The following is a 15,483-nucleotide window of genomic DNA, read 5'->3' on the forward strand; positions in this document are numbered from 1 at the left end:
TACAATTACCTTCACACTGTTTGCAATTATTCCTGTTATATGATGGAAAAACTGTTGCATCTTTATTGTATTTTATGCTTCTGGCGCTGACTTCTAAGGTCCTAACTATTCGATCTGGTGGAGCAACGCCCTAGAGTGAAGCCTAGCTTGCCCGGGAAGTAGAAATGACCATAACTTTCACACTGGTTGCAAATATACATTATATACGATGGAAAAGCTGTTGTACTTATATTGTATTTTAAGCTTCTGGCGTTGACTTCATAGGCCCTAACTATTCCATCTGGTGGAGCAACGTCCTAGACTGAAGCCTAGGTTGACCGGAACGTAGAAATGACCACAACTTTCACACTGGTTACCATTATTCGTTTTACACGATGGAAAAGCTGTTGAAATTATATCCTATTTTATGCTTCTGGCGTTGACTTTGAAGGCCGTAGCTATTAGATGTGGTGGAGCAACGCTCTAGAGTGTCGCTTGGGTTGACCGCAACGTAGAAATGACCATTACTTTTACACTGGTAGCAATTATTCGTTTTATACAATGGAAAAACTGTTCTTTTTATTTTGTATTTTATGCTTCGGGCGTTGACTTCTAAGGACCTAACTATTCGATCTGGTGGAGCAACACCCTACAGTGATGCCTAGGTTGCCCGGAACGTAGATACGACCATAACCTTCACACTGGTTGCAAATTATTCCTGCTATACGATGGAAAGCTGTTGTATTTTTACTGCATTTTATGCTTCGGGCATTGACTTCTAAGGCCCTAACTATGCAATCTGTTGGAGCAACGCCCTAGGGGGAAGCCTAGGTTGCCCGGAACGTAGAAATGACAATAACTTTCACACTGGTTGCAATTATTCATTTTATACGATGGAAAAGCTGTTGAATTTATATCGTATTATTTGCTTCTGGCGTTGACTTCTTAGACCCTAACTATTCCATCTGGTGGATCAACGCCCTAGCGGGAAGCGTAGGTTGCCCGGAAAGTAGAAATGGCCATAACTTTCACACTCGTAGCAATTATTCGTTTTATACGATGGAAAAACTGTTCTATTTATTTTGTATTTTATGCTTCCGGCGTTGACTTCTAACGCCCTAACTATTCGATCTGGTGGAGCAACGCCCTAGAGTGAAGCCTAGGTTGCCCTGTACGTAGAAATGACCATCACTTTCCAACTGGTTGCAATTATTCCTGTTATATGATGGAAAAACTGTTGCATTTTTATTGCATTTTATGCTTCGGGCATTGTCTTCTAAGGCCCTAACTATTCACTCTGTTGGAGCAACGCCCTAGGGTGAAGCCTAGGTTGCCCGGAAAGTAGAAATGACCGTAACTTTCATACTGGTTGCAATTATTCGTTTTATATGGTGGAAAAACTGTTGTATTTATATTGTATTTTATTATTCTGGCGTTGACTTCTAAGGCCCTAACTATTCGATCAGGTGGAGCAACGCCCTAGAGTGAAGCCTAGGTTGCTCGAAGTGTAGAAATGACCATAACTTTCACATTGGTTGCAATTATTCGTTTTATACGATGGAAAAACTGTTGTATTTATATGGTATTTTATGCTTTTGGCGTTCACCTCTTAGGCCCTAACTCTTCGATCTGGTGGAACAACGCCCTAGGGTGAAGCCTAGGTTGCGCGGAACGTAGAAATGACCATAACTTTCACACTGTTTGCAATTATTCATTTTATACGATGGAAAAGCTGTTGTATTTATATCGTATTTTATGCTTCGGGCGTTGACTTCTTAGGCCCTAACATTTCGATCTGGTGGAGCAACGCCCTAGGGTGAAGCCTAGGTTGCCCGGAACGTAGAAATGACCATAACTTTTACACTGGTTGCAATTATTCGTATTATACGATGGAAAAACTGTTGTATTTATATTGTATTTTATGCTTCTGGCGTTCACTTCTTAGGCCCTAACTATTCGATCAGGTGGAGCAACGCCCTAGAGTGAAGCCTAGGTTGCTCGAAGTGTAGAAATGACCATAACTTTCACATTGGTTGCAATTATTCGTTTTATACGATGGAAAAACTGTTATATTTATATTGTATTTAAGCTTCTGGCGTCGACTTCTGAGGCCGTTGCTATTCGATGTGGTGGAAGAACGCCATAGAGTGAAGCCTAGGTAGCCCGGATCGTAGAAATGTCCATATCTTTCACACTGTTTGCAATTTTTCGTTTTTACGATGGAAAAACTGTTTTATTTATTTTGTATTTTATGCTTCGGGCGTTGACTTCTAAGGCCCTAACTATTCGGTCTGGTGGAGCAACGCCCTAGAGTGCAGCCTAGGTTGCCCGGAACGTAGAAATGACCATAACTTTCACACTGGTTGCTATCATTCGTTTTATATGATGGAAAAACTGTTGTATTTATATTGTATTTTATGCTTCTGGCGCTCACTTCTTAGGCCCTAACTATTCGATCTGGTGGAACAACGCCCTAGAGTGCAGCCTAGGTTGCCCGGAACGTAGAAATGACCATAACTTTTACACTGGTAGCAATTATTCGTTTTATACAATGGAAAAACTGTTCTATTTATTTTGTATTTCATGCTTCGGGCGTTGACTTCTAAGGCCCTAACTAATCCACCTGGTGGAACAACGCCCTAGAGTAAAGCCCAGGTTGCGTGGAACGTAGAAATGACCATAACTTTCACACTGGTAGCAATTATTCGTTTTATACAATGGAAAAACAGTTCTATTTATATTTTATTTTATGCTTCTGTCGTTCACTTCTTAGGCCCTAACTATTCGATCTGGTGGAACAACGCCGTAGAGTGAAGCCTAGGTTGCCCGGAGCGTAGAAATGACCATTACTTTCACACTGTTTGCAATTACTCCTTTTATACGGTGGAACAGCTGTTGTATTTATATCGTATTTTATGCTTCTGGCGTTGACTTCTAAGGACCTAACTATTCGATCTGGTGGTGCAACGCCCTAGAGTGAAGCCTAGGTTGCTCGGAATGTAGAAATGACCATAACTTTCACACTGATTGCAATTATTCGTTTTATACGATGGAACAGCTGTTGTATTTATATCGTATTTTATGCTTCTGGCGTTGACTTCTAAGGACCTAACTATTCGATCTGGTGGAGCAACGCCCTAGAGTGAAACCTAGGTTGCACGGAACGTAGAAATGACCATAACTTTCACACTGGTTGCTATTATTCGTTTTATACGATGGAAAAACTGTTATACTTATATTGTATTTTATGCTTCTGGCGTTGACTTCTTAGGCCCTAGCTATTCGATCTTGTGGAACAACGCCCTAGAGTGAAGCCTAGGTTGCCTGGAACGTAGAAATGACCATCACTTTCACACGGGTTGCAATTATTCCTGTTATAGGATGGAAAGACTGTTGTATTTTTATTGTATTTTGTACATCAGGCGTTGACTTGTGAGGCCGTAGCTATTCGATGTTGTGCAAGAACGCCATAGAGTGAAGCCTAGGTAGCCCGGAACGTAGAAATGTCCATATCTTTCACACTGTTTGCAATTATTCATTTTATACGATGGCAAAGCTGTTGTATTTATATTGTATTTTATGCTTCTGGCGTTGACTTCTTAGGCCCTAACTATTCGATCTGGTGGAGCAACGCCCTAGAGTGAAGCCTAGGTTGCACGGAACGTAGAAATGACCATAACTTTCACACTGGTTGCAATTATTCGTTTTATACGATGGAAAAACTGTTGCATCTTTATCGTATTTTATGCTTCTGGCGTTCACTTCTTAGGCCCTAACCATTCGATCTGGTGGAACAACGCCCTAGAGCGAAGCCTAGGTTGCCCGGAACATAGAAATGACCATTACTTTCACACTGTTTGCAATTATTCCTTTTATACGATGGAACAGCTGTTTTATTTATATCGTATTTTATGCTTCTGGCGTTGACTTCTAAGGACCTAACTATTCGATCTGGTGGAGCAACGCCCTAGAGTGAAGCCTAGGTTGCTCGGAATGTAGAAATGAACATAACTTTCACACTGGTAGCAATTATTCGTTTTATACGATGGAAAAACTGTTCTATTTATTTTTATTTTATGCTTCGGGCATTGACTTCTAAGGCCCTAGCTATTCGATTTGGTGGAGCACCGCCCTAGAGTGAAGCCTAGTTTGCCCGGAAGGTAGGAATGACCATAACTTCCACACTGGTTGCAATTATTCGTTTTATACCATGGAAAAGCTGTCGTATTTATATCGCTTTTTATGCTTCTGGCGTTGACTTCTTAGGCCCTAACCATTCCATCTGGTGGAACAACGCCCTAGGGTAAAGCCCAGATTGCGCTGAACGTAGAAATGACCATAACTTTCACACTGGTAGCAATTTTTCGTTTTATACGATGGAAAAACTGTTTTATTTATTTTGTATTTTATGCTTCGGGCGTTGACTTCTAAGGCCCTAACTATTCCATCTGGTGGAGCAACGCCATAGAGTGCAGCCTAGGTTTCCCGGAACGTAGAAATGACCATAACTTTTACACTGGTAGCAATTATTCGTTTTATACAATGGAAAAACCGTTCTATTTATTTTGTATTTTATGCTTCGGGCGTTGACTCCTAAGGCCCTAACTATTCGATCTGGTGGAACAACGCCGTAGAGTGAAGCCTAGGTTGCCCGGAACGTAGAAAGGACCATTACTTTCACACTGTTTGCAATTATTCCTTTTATACGATGGAAAAGCTGTTGTACTTATATCCTATTTTATGCTTCTGGCGTTGACTTCTAAGGACCTAACTATTCCATCTGGTGGAGCAACGACCTAGAGTGAACCCTAGGTTGCTCGGAATGTAGAAATGACCATAACCTTCACACTGATTGCAATTATTCGTTTTATACGATGGAAAAGCTGTTGCATCTTTATCGTATTTTATGCTTCTGGCTTTGACTTCTTAGGCCGTAACTATTCGATCTGGTGGAGCAACGCCCTGGAGTGAAACCTGGGTTGCCCGGAACGTAGAAATGACCACTACTATAACACTGGTTGCAAATTATTCCTGCTGTACGATGGAAAAACTGTTGTATTTTTATTGCATTATATGTTTCTGGCGTTGACTTCTTAGGCCCTAACTATTCGATCTGGTGGAACAACGCCCTAGGGTGAAGCCTAGGTTTCCCGGAACGTAGAAATGACCATAGCTTTCACACTGTTTGCAATTATTCATTTTATACGATGGAAAAGCTGTTGTATTTATATCGTATTTTATGCTTCGGGCGTTGACTTCTAAGGACCTATCTATTCGATCTGGTGGAGCAACACCCTACAGTGATGCCTAGGTTGCCCGGAACGTAGATACGACCATAACCTTCACACTGGTTGCAAATTATTCCTGCTATACGATGGAAAGCTGTTGTATTTTTACTGCATTTTATGCTTCGGGCATTGACTTCTAAGGCCCTAACTATGCAATCTGTTGGGGCAACGCCCTAGGGGGAAGCCTAGGTTGCCCGGAACGTAGAAATGACCATAACTTTCACACTGGTTGCAATTATTCATTTTATACGATGGAAAAGCTGTTGAATTTATATCGTATTTTTTGCTTCTGGCGTTGACTTCTTAGACCCTAACTATTCCATCTGGTGGATCAACGCCCTAGCGGGAAGCGTAGGTTGCCCGGAAAGTAGAAATGGCCATAACTTTCACACTCGTAGCAATTATTCGTTTTATACGATGGAAAAACTGTTCTATTTATTTTGTATTTTATGCTTCCGGCGTTGACTTCTAACGCCCTAACTATTCGATCTGGTGGAGCAACGCCCTAGAGTGAAGCCTAGGTTGCCCTGTACCTAGAAATGACCATCACTTTCCAACTGGTTGCAATTATTCCTGTTATATGATGGAAAAACTGTTGCATTTTTATTGCATTTTATGCTTCGGGCATTGTCTTCTAAGGCCCTAACTATTCACTCTGTTGGAGCAACGCCCTAGCGTGAAGCCTAGGTAGCCCGGAACGTAGAAATGTCCGTAACTTTCATACTGTTTGCAATTATTCATTTTATACGATGGCAAAGCTGTTGTATTTATATTGTATTTTATGCTTCTGGCGTTGACTTCTTAGGCCCTAACTATTCGATCTGGTGGAGCAACGCCCTAGAGTGAAGCCTAGGTTGCACGGAACGTAGAAATGACCATAACTTTCACACTGGTTGCAATTATTCGTTTTATACGATGGAAAAACTGTTGCATCTTTATCGTATTTTATGCTTCTGGCGTTCACTTCTTAGGCCCTAACCATTCGATCTGGTGGAACAACGCCCTAGAGCGAAGCCTAGGTTGCCCGGAACATAGAAATGACCATTACTTTCACACTGTTTGCAATTATTCCTTTTATACGATGGAACAGCTGTTTTATTTATATCGTATTTTATGCTTCTGGCGTTGACTTCTAAGGACCTAACTATTCGATCTGGTGGAGCAACGCCCTAGAGTGAAGCCTAGGTTGCTCGGAATGTAGAAATGAACATAACTTTCACACTGGTAGCAATTATTCGTTTTATACGATGGAAAAACTGTTCTATTTATTTTTATTTTATGCTTCGGGCATTGACTTCTAAGGCCCTAGCTATTCGATTTGGTGGAGCACCGCCCTAGAGTGAAGCCTAGTTTGCCCGGAAGGTAGGAATGACCATAACTTCCACACTGGTTGCAATTATTCGTTTTATACCATGGAAAAGCTGTCGTATTTATATCGCTTTTTATGCTTCTGGCGTTGACTTCTTAGGCCCTAACCATTCCATCTGGTGGAACAACGCCCTAGGGTAAAGCCCAGATTGCGCTGAACGTAGAAATGACCATAACTTTCACACTGGTAGCAATTTTTCGTTTTATACGATGGAAAAACTGTTTTATTTATTTTGTATTTTATGCTTCGGGCGTTGACTTCTAAGGCCCTAACTATTCCATCTGGTGGAGCAACGCCATAGAGTGCAGCCTAGGTTTCCCGGAACGTAGAAATGACCATAACTTTTACACTGGTAGCAATTATTCGTTTTATACAATGGAAAAACCGTTCTATTTATTTTGTATTTTATGCTTCGGGCGTTGACTTCTAAGGCCCTAACTATTCGATCTGGTGGAACAACGCCGTAGAGTGAAGCCTAGGTTGCCCGGAACGTAGAAAGGACCATTACTTTCACACTGTTTGCAATTATTCCTTTTATACGATGGAAAAGCTGTTGTACTTATATCCTATTTTATGCTTCTGGCGTTGACTTCTAAGGACCTAACTATTCCATCTGGTGGAGCAACGACCTAGAGTGAACCCTAGGTTGCTCGGAATGTAGAAATGACCATAACCTTCACACTGATTGCAATTATTCGTTTTATACGATGGAAAAGCTGTTGCATCTTTATCGTATTTTATGCTTCTGGCTTTGACTTCTTAGGCCGTAACTATTCGATCTGGTGGAGCAACGCCCTGGAGTGAAACCTGGGTTGCCCGGAACGTAGAAATGACCACTACTATAACACTGGTTGCAAATTATTCCTGCTGTACGATGGAAAAACTGTTGTATTTTTATTGCATTATATGTTTCTGGCGTTGACTTCTTAGGACCTAACTATTCGATCTGGTGGAACAACGCCCTAGGGTGAAGCCTAGGTTTCCCGGAACGTAGAAATGACCATAGCTTTCACACTGTTTGCAATTATTCATTTTATACGATGGAAAAGCTGTTGTATTTATATCGTATTTTATGCTTCGGGCATTGACTTCTAAGGCCCTAACTATGCAATCTGTTGGGGCAACGCCCTAGGGGGAAGCCTAGGTTGCCCGGAACGTAGAAATGACCATAACTTTCACACTGGTTGCTATTATTCGTTTTATACGATGGAAAAACTGTTATACTTATATTGTATTTTATGCTTCTGGCGTTGACTTCTTAGGCCCTAGCTATTCGATCTTGTGGAACAACGCCCTAGAGTGAAGCCTAGGTTGCCTGGAACGTAGAAATGACCATCACTTTCACACGGGTTGCAATTATTCCTGTTATAGGATGGAAAGACTGTTGTATTTTTATTGTATTTTGTACATCAGGCGTTGACTTGTGAGGCCGTAGCTATTCGATGTTGTGGAAGAACGCCATAGAGTGAAGCCTAGGTAGCCCGGAACGTAGAAATGTCCATATCTTTCACACTGTTTGCAATTATTCATTTTATACGATGGCAAAGCTGTTGTATTTATATTGTATTTTATGCTTCTGGCGTTGACTTCTTAGGCCCTAACTATTCGATCTGGTGGAGCAACGCCCTAGAGTGAAGCCTAGGTTGCACGGAACGTAGAAATGACCATAACTTTCACACTGGTTGCAATTATTCGTTTTATACGATGGAAAAACTGTTGCATCTTTATCGTATTTTATGCTTCTGGCGTTCACTTCTTAGGCCCTAACCATTCGATCTGGTGGAACAACGCCCTAGAGCGAAGCCTAGGTTGCCCGGAACATAGAAATGACCATTACTTTCACACTGTTTGCAATTATTCCTTTTATACGATGGAACAGCTGTTTTATTTATATCGTATTTTATGCTTCTGGCGTTGACTTCTAAGGACCTAACTATTCGATCTGGTGGAGCAACGCCCTAGAGTGAAGCCTAGGTTGCTCGGAATGTAGAAATGAACATAACTTTCACACTGGTAGCAATTATTCGTTTTATACGATGGAAAAACTGTTCTATTTATTTTTATTTTATGCTTCGGGCATTGACTTCTAAGGCCCTAGCTATTCGATTTGGTGGAGCACCGCCCTAGAGTGAAGCCTAGTTTGCCCGGAAGGTAGGAATGACCATAACTTCCACACTGGTTGCAATTATTCGTTTTATACCATGGAAAAGCTGTCGTATTTATATCGCTTTTTATGCTTCTGGCGTTGACTTCTTAGGCCCTAACCATTCCATCTGGTGGAACAACGCCCTAGGGTAAAGCCCAGATTGCGCTGAACGTAGAAATGACCATAACTTTCACACTGGTAGCAATTTTTCGTTTTATACGATGGAAAAACTGTTTTATTTATTTTGTATTTTATGCTTCGGGCGTTGACTTCTAAGGCCCTAACTATTCCATCTGGTGGAGCAACGCCATAGAGTGCAGCCTAGGTTTCCCGGAACGTAGAAATGACCATAACTTTTACACTGGTAGCAATTATTCGTTTTATACAATGGAAAAACCGTTCTATTTATTTTGTATTTTATGCTTCGGGCGTTGACTCCTAAGGCCCTAACTATTCGATCTGGTGGAACAACGCCGTAGAGTGAAGCCTAGGTTGCCCGGAACGTAGAAAGGACCATTACTTTCACACTGTTTGCAATTATTCCTTTTATACGATGGAAAAGCTGTTGTACTTATATCCTATTTTATGCTTCTGGCGTTGACTTCTAAGGACCTAACTATTCCATCTGGTGGAGCAACGACCTAGAGTGAACCCTAGGTTGCTCGGAATGTAGAAATGACCATAACCTTCACACTGATTGCAATTATTCGTTTTATACGATGGAAAAGCTGTTGCATCTTTATCGTATTTTATGCTTCTGGCTTTGACTTCTTAGGCCGTAACTATTCGATCTGGTGGAGCAACGCCCTGGAGTGAAACCTGGGTTGCCCGGAACGTAGAAATGACCACTACTATAACACTGGTTGCAAATTATTCCTGCTGTACGATGGAAAAACTGTTGTATTTTTATTGCATTATATGTTTCTGGCGTTGACTTCTTAGGCCCTAACTATTCGATCTGGTGGAACAACGCCCTAGGGTGAAGCCTAGGTTTCCCGGAACGTAGAAATGACCATAGCTTTCACACTGTTTGCAATTATTCATTTTATACGATGGAAAAGCTGTTGTATTTATATCGTATTTTATGCTTCGGGCGTTGACTTCTAAGGACCTATCTATTCGATCTGGTGGAGCAACACCCTACAGTGATGCCTAGGTTGCCCGGAACGTAGATACGACCATAACCTTCACACTGGTTGCAAATTATTCCTGTTATATGATGGAAAAACTGTTGCATTTTTATTGCATTTTATGCTTCGGGCATTGTCTTCTAAGGCCCTAACTATTCACTCTGTTGGAGCAACGCCCTAGCGTGAAGCCTAGGTTGCCCGGAAAGTAGAAATGACCGTAACTTTCATACTGGTTGCAATTATTCGTTTTATATGGTGGAAAAACTGTTGTATTTATATTGTATTTTATTATTCTGGCGTTGACTTCTAAGGCCCTAACTATTCGATCAGGTGGAGCAACGCCCTAGAGTGAAGCCTAGGTTGCTCGAAGTGTAGAAATGACCATAACTTTCACATTGGTTGCAATTATTCGTTTTATACGATGGAAAAACTGTTGTATTTATATGGTATTTTATGCTTCTGGCGTTCACCTCTTAGGCCCTAACTCTTCGATCTGGTGGAACAACGCCCTAGGGTGAAGCCTAGGTTGCCCGGAACGTAGAAATGACCATAACTTTCACACTGTTTGCAATTATTCATTTTATACGATGGAAAAGCTGTTGTATTTATATCGTATTTTATGCTTCGGGCGTTGACTTCTTAGGCCCTAACATTTCGATCTGGTGGAGCAACGCCCTAGGGTGAAGCCTAGGTTGCCCGGAACGTAGAAATGACCATAACTTTTACACTGGTTGCAATTATTCGTATTATACGATGGAAAAACTGTTGTATTTATATTGTATTTTATGCTTCTGGCGTTCACTTCTTAGGCCCTAACTATTCGATCTGGTGGAACAACGCCCTAGAGTGCAGCCTAGGTTGCCCGGAACGTAGAAATGACCATAACTTTTACACTGGTAGCAATTATTCGTTTTATACAATGGAAAAACTGTTCTATTTATTTTGTATTTCATGCTTCGGGCGTTGACTTCTAAGGCCCTAACTAATCCACCTGGTGGAACAACGCCCTAGAGTAAAGCCCAGGTTGCGTGGAACGTAGAAATGACCATAACTTTCACACTGGTAGCAATTATTCGTTTTATACAATGGAAAAACAGTTCTATTTATATTTTATTTTATGCTTCTGTCGTTCACTTCTTAGGCCCTAACTATTCGATCTGGTGGAACAACGCCGTAGAGTGAAGCCTAGGTTGCCCGGAGCGTAGAAATGACCATTACTTTCACACTGTTTGCAATTACTCCTTTTATACGGTGGAACAGCTGTTGTATTTATATCGTATTTTATGCTTCTGGCGTTGACTTCTAAGGACCTAACTATTCGATCTGGTGGTGCAACGCCCTAGAGTGAAGCCTAGGTTGCTCGGAATGTAGAAATGACCATAACTTTCACACTGATTGCAATTATTCGTTTTATACGATGGAACAGCTGTTGTATTTATATCGTATTTTATGCTTCTGGCGTTGACTTCTAAGGACCTAACTATTCGATCTGGTGGAGCAACGCCCTAGAGTGAAACCTAGGTTGCACGGAACGTAGAAATGACCATAACTTTCACACTGGTTGCTATTATTCGTTTTATACGATGGAAAAACTGTTATACTTATATTGTATTTTATGCTTCTGGCGTTGACTTCTTAGGCCCTAGCTATTCGATCTTGTGGAACAACGCCCTAGAGTGAAGCCTAGGTTGCCTGGAACGTAGAAATGACCATCACTTTCACACGGGTTGCAATTATTCCTGTTATAGGATGGAAAGACTGTTGTATTTTTATTGTATTTTGTACATCAGGCGTTGACTTGTGAGGCCGTAGCTATTCGATGTTGTGGAAGAACGCCATAGAGTGAAGCCTAGGTAGCCCGGAACGTAGAAATGTCCATATCTTTCACACTGTTTGCAATTATTCATTTTATACGATGGCAAAGCTGTTGTATTTATATTGTATTTTATGCTTCTGGCGTTGACTTCTTAGGCCCTAACTATTCGATCTGGTGGAGCAACGCCCTAGAGTGAAGCCTAGGTTGCACGGAACGTAGAAATGACCATAACTTTCACACTGGTTGCAATTATTCGTTTTATACGATGGAAAAACTGTTGCATCTTTATCGTATTTTATGCTTCTGGCGTTCACTTCTTAGGCCCTAACCATTCGATCTGGTGGAACAACGCCCTAGAGCGAAGCCTAGGTTGCCCGGAACATAGAAATGACCATTACTTTCACACTGTTTGCAATTATTCCTTTTATACGATGGAACAGCTGTTTTATTTATATCGTATTTTATGCTTCTGGCGTTGACTTCTAAGGACCTAACTATTCGATCTGGTGGAGCAACGCCCTAGAGTGAAGCCTAGGTTGCTCGGAATGTAGAAATGAACATAACTTTCACACTGGTAGCAATTATTCGTTTTATACGATGGAAAAACTGTTCTATTTATTTTTATTTTATGCTTCGGGCATTGACTTCTAAGGCCCTAGCTATTCGATTTGGTGGAGCACCGCCCTAGAGTGAAGCCTAGTTTGCCCGGAAGGTAGGAATGACCATAACTTCCACACTGGTTGCAATTATTCGTTTTATACCATGGAAAAGCTGTCGTATTTATATCGCTTTTTATGCTTCTGGCGTTGACTTCTTAGGCCCTAACCATTCCATCTGGTGGAACAACGCCCTAGGGTAAAGCCCAGATTGCGCTGAACGTAGAAATGACCATAACTTTCACACTGGTAGCAATTTTTCGTTTTATACGATGGAAAAACTGTTTTATTTATTTTGTATTTTATGCTTCGGGCGTTGACTTCTAAGGCCCTAACTATTCCATCTGGTGGAGCAACGCCATAGAGTGCAGCCTAGGTTTCCCGGAACGTAGAAATGACCATAACTTTTACACTGGTAGCAATTATTCGTTTTATACAATGGAAAAACCGTTCTATTTATTTTGTATTTTATGCTTCGGGCGTTGACTTCTAAGGCCCTAACTATTCGATCTGGTGGAACAACGCCGTAGAGTGAAGCCTAGGTTGCCCGGAACGTAGAAAGGACCATTACTTTCACACTGTTTGCAATTATTCCTTTTATACGATGGAAAAGCTGTTGTACTTATATCCTATTTTATGCTTCTGGCGTTGACTTCTAAGGACCTAACTATTCCATCTGGTGGAGCAACGACCTAGAGTGAACCCTAGGTTGCTCGGAATGTAGAAATGACCATAACCTTCACACTGATTGCAATTATTCGTTTTATACGATGGAAAAGCTGTTGCATCTTTATCGTATTTTATGCTTCTGGCTTTGACTTCTTAGGCCGTAACTATTCGATCTGGTGGAGCAACGCCCTGGAGTGAAACCTGGGTTGCCCGGAACGTAGAAATGACCACTACTATAACACTGGTTGCAAATTATTCCTGCTGTACGATGGAAAAACTGTTGTATTTTTATTGCATTATATGTTTCTGGCGTTGACTTCTTAGGCCCTAACTATTCGATCTGGTGGAACAACGCCCTAGGGTGAAGCCTAGGTTTCCCGGAACGTAGAAATGACCATAGCTTTCACACTGTTTGCAATTATTCATTTTATACGATGGAAAAGCTGTTGTATTTATATCGTATTTTATGCTTCGGGCATTGACTTCTAAGGCCCTAACTATGCAATCTGTTGGGGCAACGCCCTAGGGGGAAGCCTAGGTTGCCCGGAACGTAGAAATGACCATAACTTTCACACTGGTTGCAATTATTCATTTTATACGATGGAAAAGCTGTTGAATTTATATCGTATTTTTTGCTTCTGGCGTTGACTTCTTAGACCCTAACTATTCCATCTGGTGGATCAACGCCCTAGCGGGAAGCGTAGGTTGCCCGGAAAGTAGAAATGGCCATAACTTTCACACTCGTAGCAATTATTCGTTTTATACGATGGAAAAACTGTTCTATTTATTTTGTATTTTATGCTTCCGGCGTTGACTTCTAACGCCCTAACTATTCGATCTGGTGGAGCAACGCCCTAGAGTGAAGCCTAGGTTGCCCTGTACCTAGAAATGACCATCACTTTCCAACTGGTTGCAATTATTCCTGTTATATGATGGAAAAACTGTTGCATTTTTATTGCATTTTATGCTTCGGGCATTGTCTTCTAAGGCCCTAACTATTCACTCTGTTGGAGCAACGCCCTAGGGTGAAGCCTAGGTTGCCCGGAAAGTAGAAATGACCGTAACTTTCATACTGGTTGCAATTATTCGTTTTATATGGTGGAAAAACTGTTGTATTTATATTGTATTTTATTATTCTGGCGTTGACTTCTAAGGCCCTAACTATTCGATCAGGTGGAGCAACGCCCTAGAGTGAAGCCTAGGTTGCTCGAAGTGTAGAAATGACCATAACTTTCACATTGGTTGCAATTATTCGTTTTATACGATGGAAAAACTGTTGTATTTATATGGTATTTTATGCTTCTGGCGTTCACCTCTTAGGCCCTAACTCTTCGATCTGGTGGAACAACGCCCTAGGGTGAAGCCTAGGTTGCCCGGAACGTAGAAATGACCATAACTTTCACACTGTTTGCAATTATTCATTTTATACGATGGAAAAGCTGTTGTATTTATATCGTATTTTATGCTTCGGGCGTTGACTTCTTAGGCCCTAACATTTCGATCTGGTGGAGCAACGCCCTAGGGTGAAGCCTAGGTTGCCCGGAACGTAGAAATGACCATAACTTTTACACTGGTTGCAATTATTCGTATTATACGATGGAAAAACTGTTGTATTTATATTGTATTTTATGCTTCTGGCGTTCACTTCTTAGGCCCTAACTATTCGATCTGGTGGTACAGCGCCCTAGGGTGAAGCCTAGGTTGCCCGGAACGTAGAAATGACCATAACTTTTACACTGGCAGCAATTATTCGTTTTATACAATGGAAAAACCGTTCTATTTATTTTGTATTTTATGCTTCGGGCGTTGACTTCTAAGGCCCTAACTGTTTGATCTGGTGGAGCATCGCCGTAGAGTGAAGCCTAGGTTGCCCGGAACGTAGAAATGACCATAACTTTCACACTGGTTGCTATCTTTCGTTTTATACGATGGAAAAACTGTTATATTTATATTGTATTTAAGCTTCTGGCGGCGACTTCTGAGGCCGTTGCTATTCGATGTGGTGGAAGAACGCCATAGAGTGAAGCCTAGGTAGCCCGGATCGTAGAAATGTCCATATCTTTCACACTGTTTGCAATTTTTCGTTTTTACGATGGAAAAACTGTTTTATTTATTTTGTATTTTATGCTTCGGGCGTTGACTTCTAAGGCCCTAACTATTCGGTCTGGTGGAGCAACGCCCTAGAGTGCAGCCTAGGTTGCCCGGAACGTAGAAATGACCATAACTTTCACACTGGTTGCTATCATTCGTTTTATATGATGGAAAAACTGTTGTATTTATATTGTATTTTATGCTTCTGGCGCTCACTTCTTAGGCCCTAACTATTCGATCTGGTGGAACAACGCCCTAGAGTGCAGCCTAGGTTGCCCGGAACGTAGAAATGACCATAACTTTTACACTGGTAGCAATTATTCGTTTTATACAATGGAA

The sequence above is a fragment of the Calliopsis andreniformis genome, unplaced genomic scaffold (genome assembly GCF_051401765.1).
Source record: "Calliopsis andreniformis isolate RMS-2024a unplaced genomic scaffold, iyCalAndr_principal scaffold0014, whole genome shotgun sequence".
In the NCBI taxonomy this organism is placed as follows: Eukaryota; Metazoa; Arthropoda; class Insecta; order Hymenoptera; family Andrenidae; genus Calliopsis; species Calliopsis andreniformis.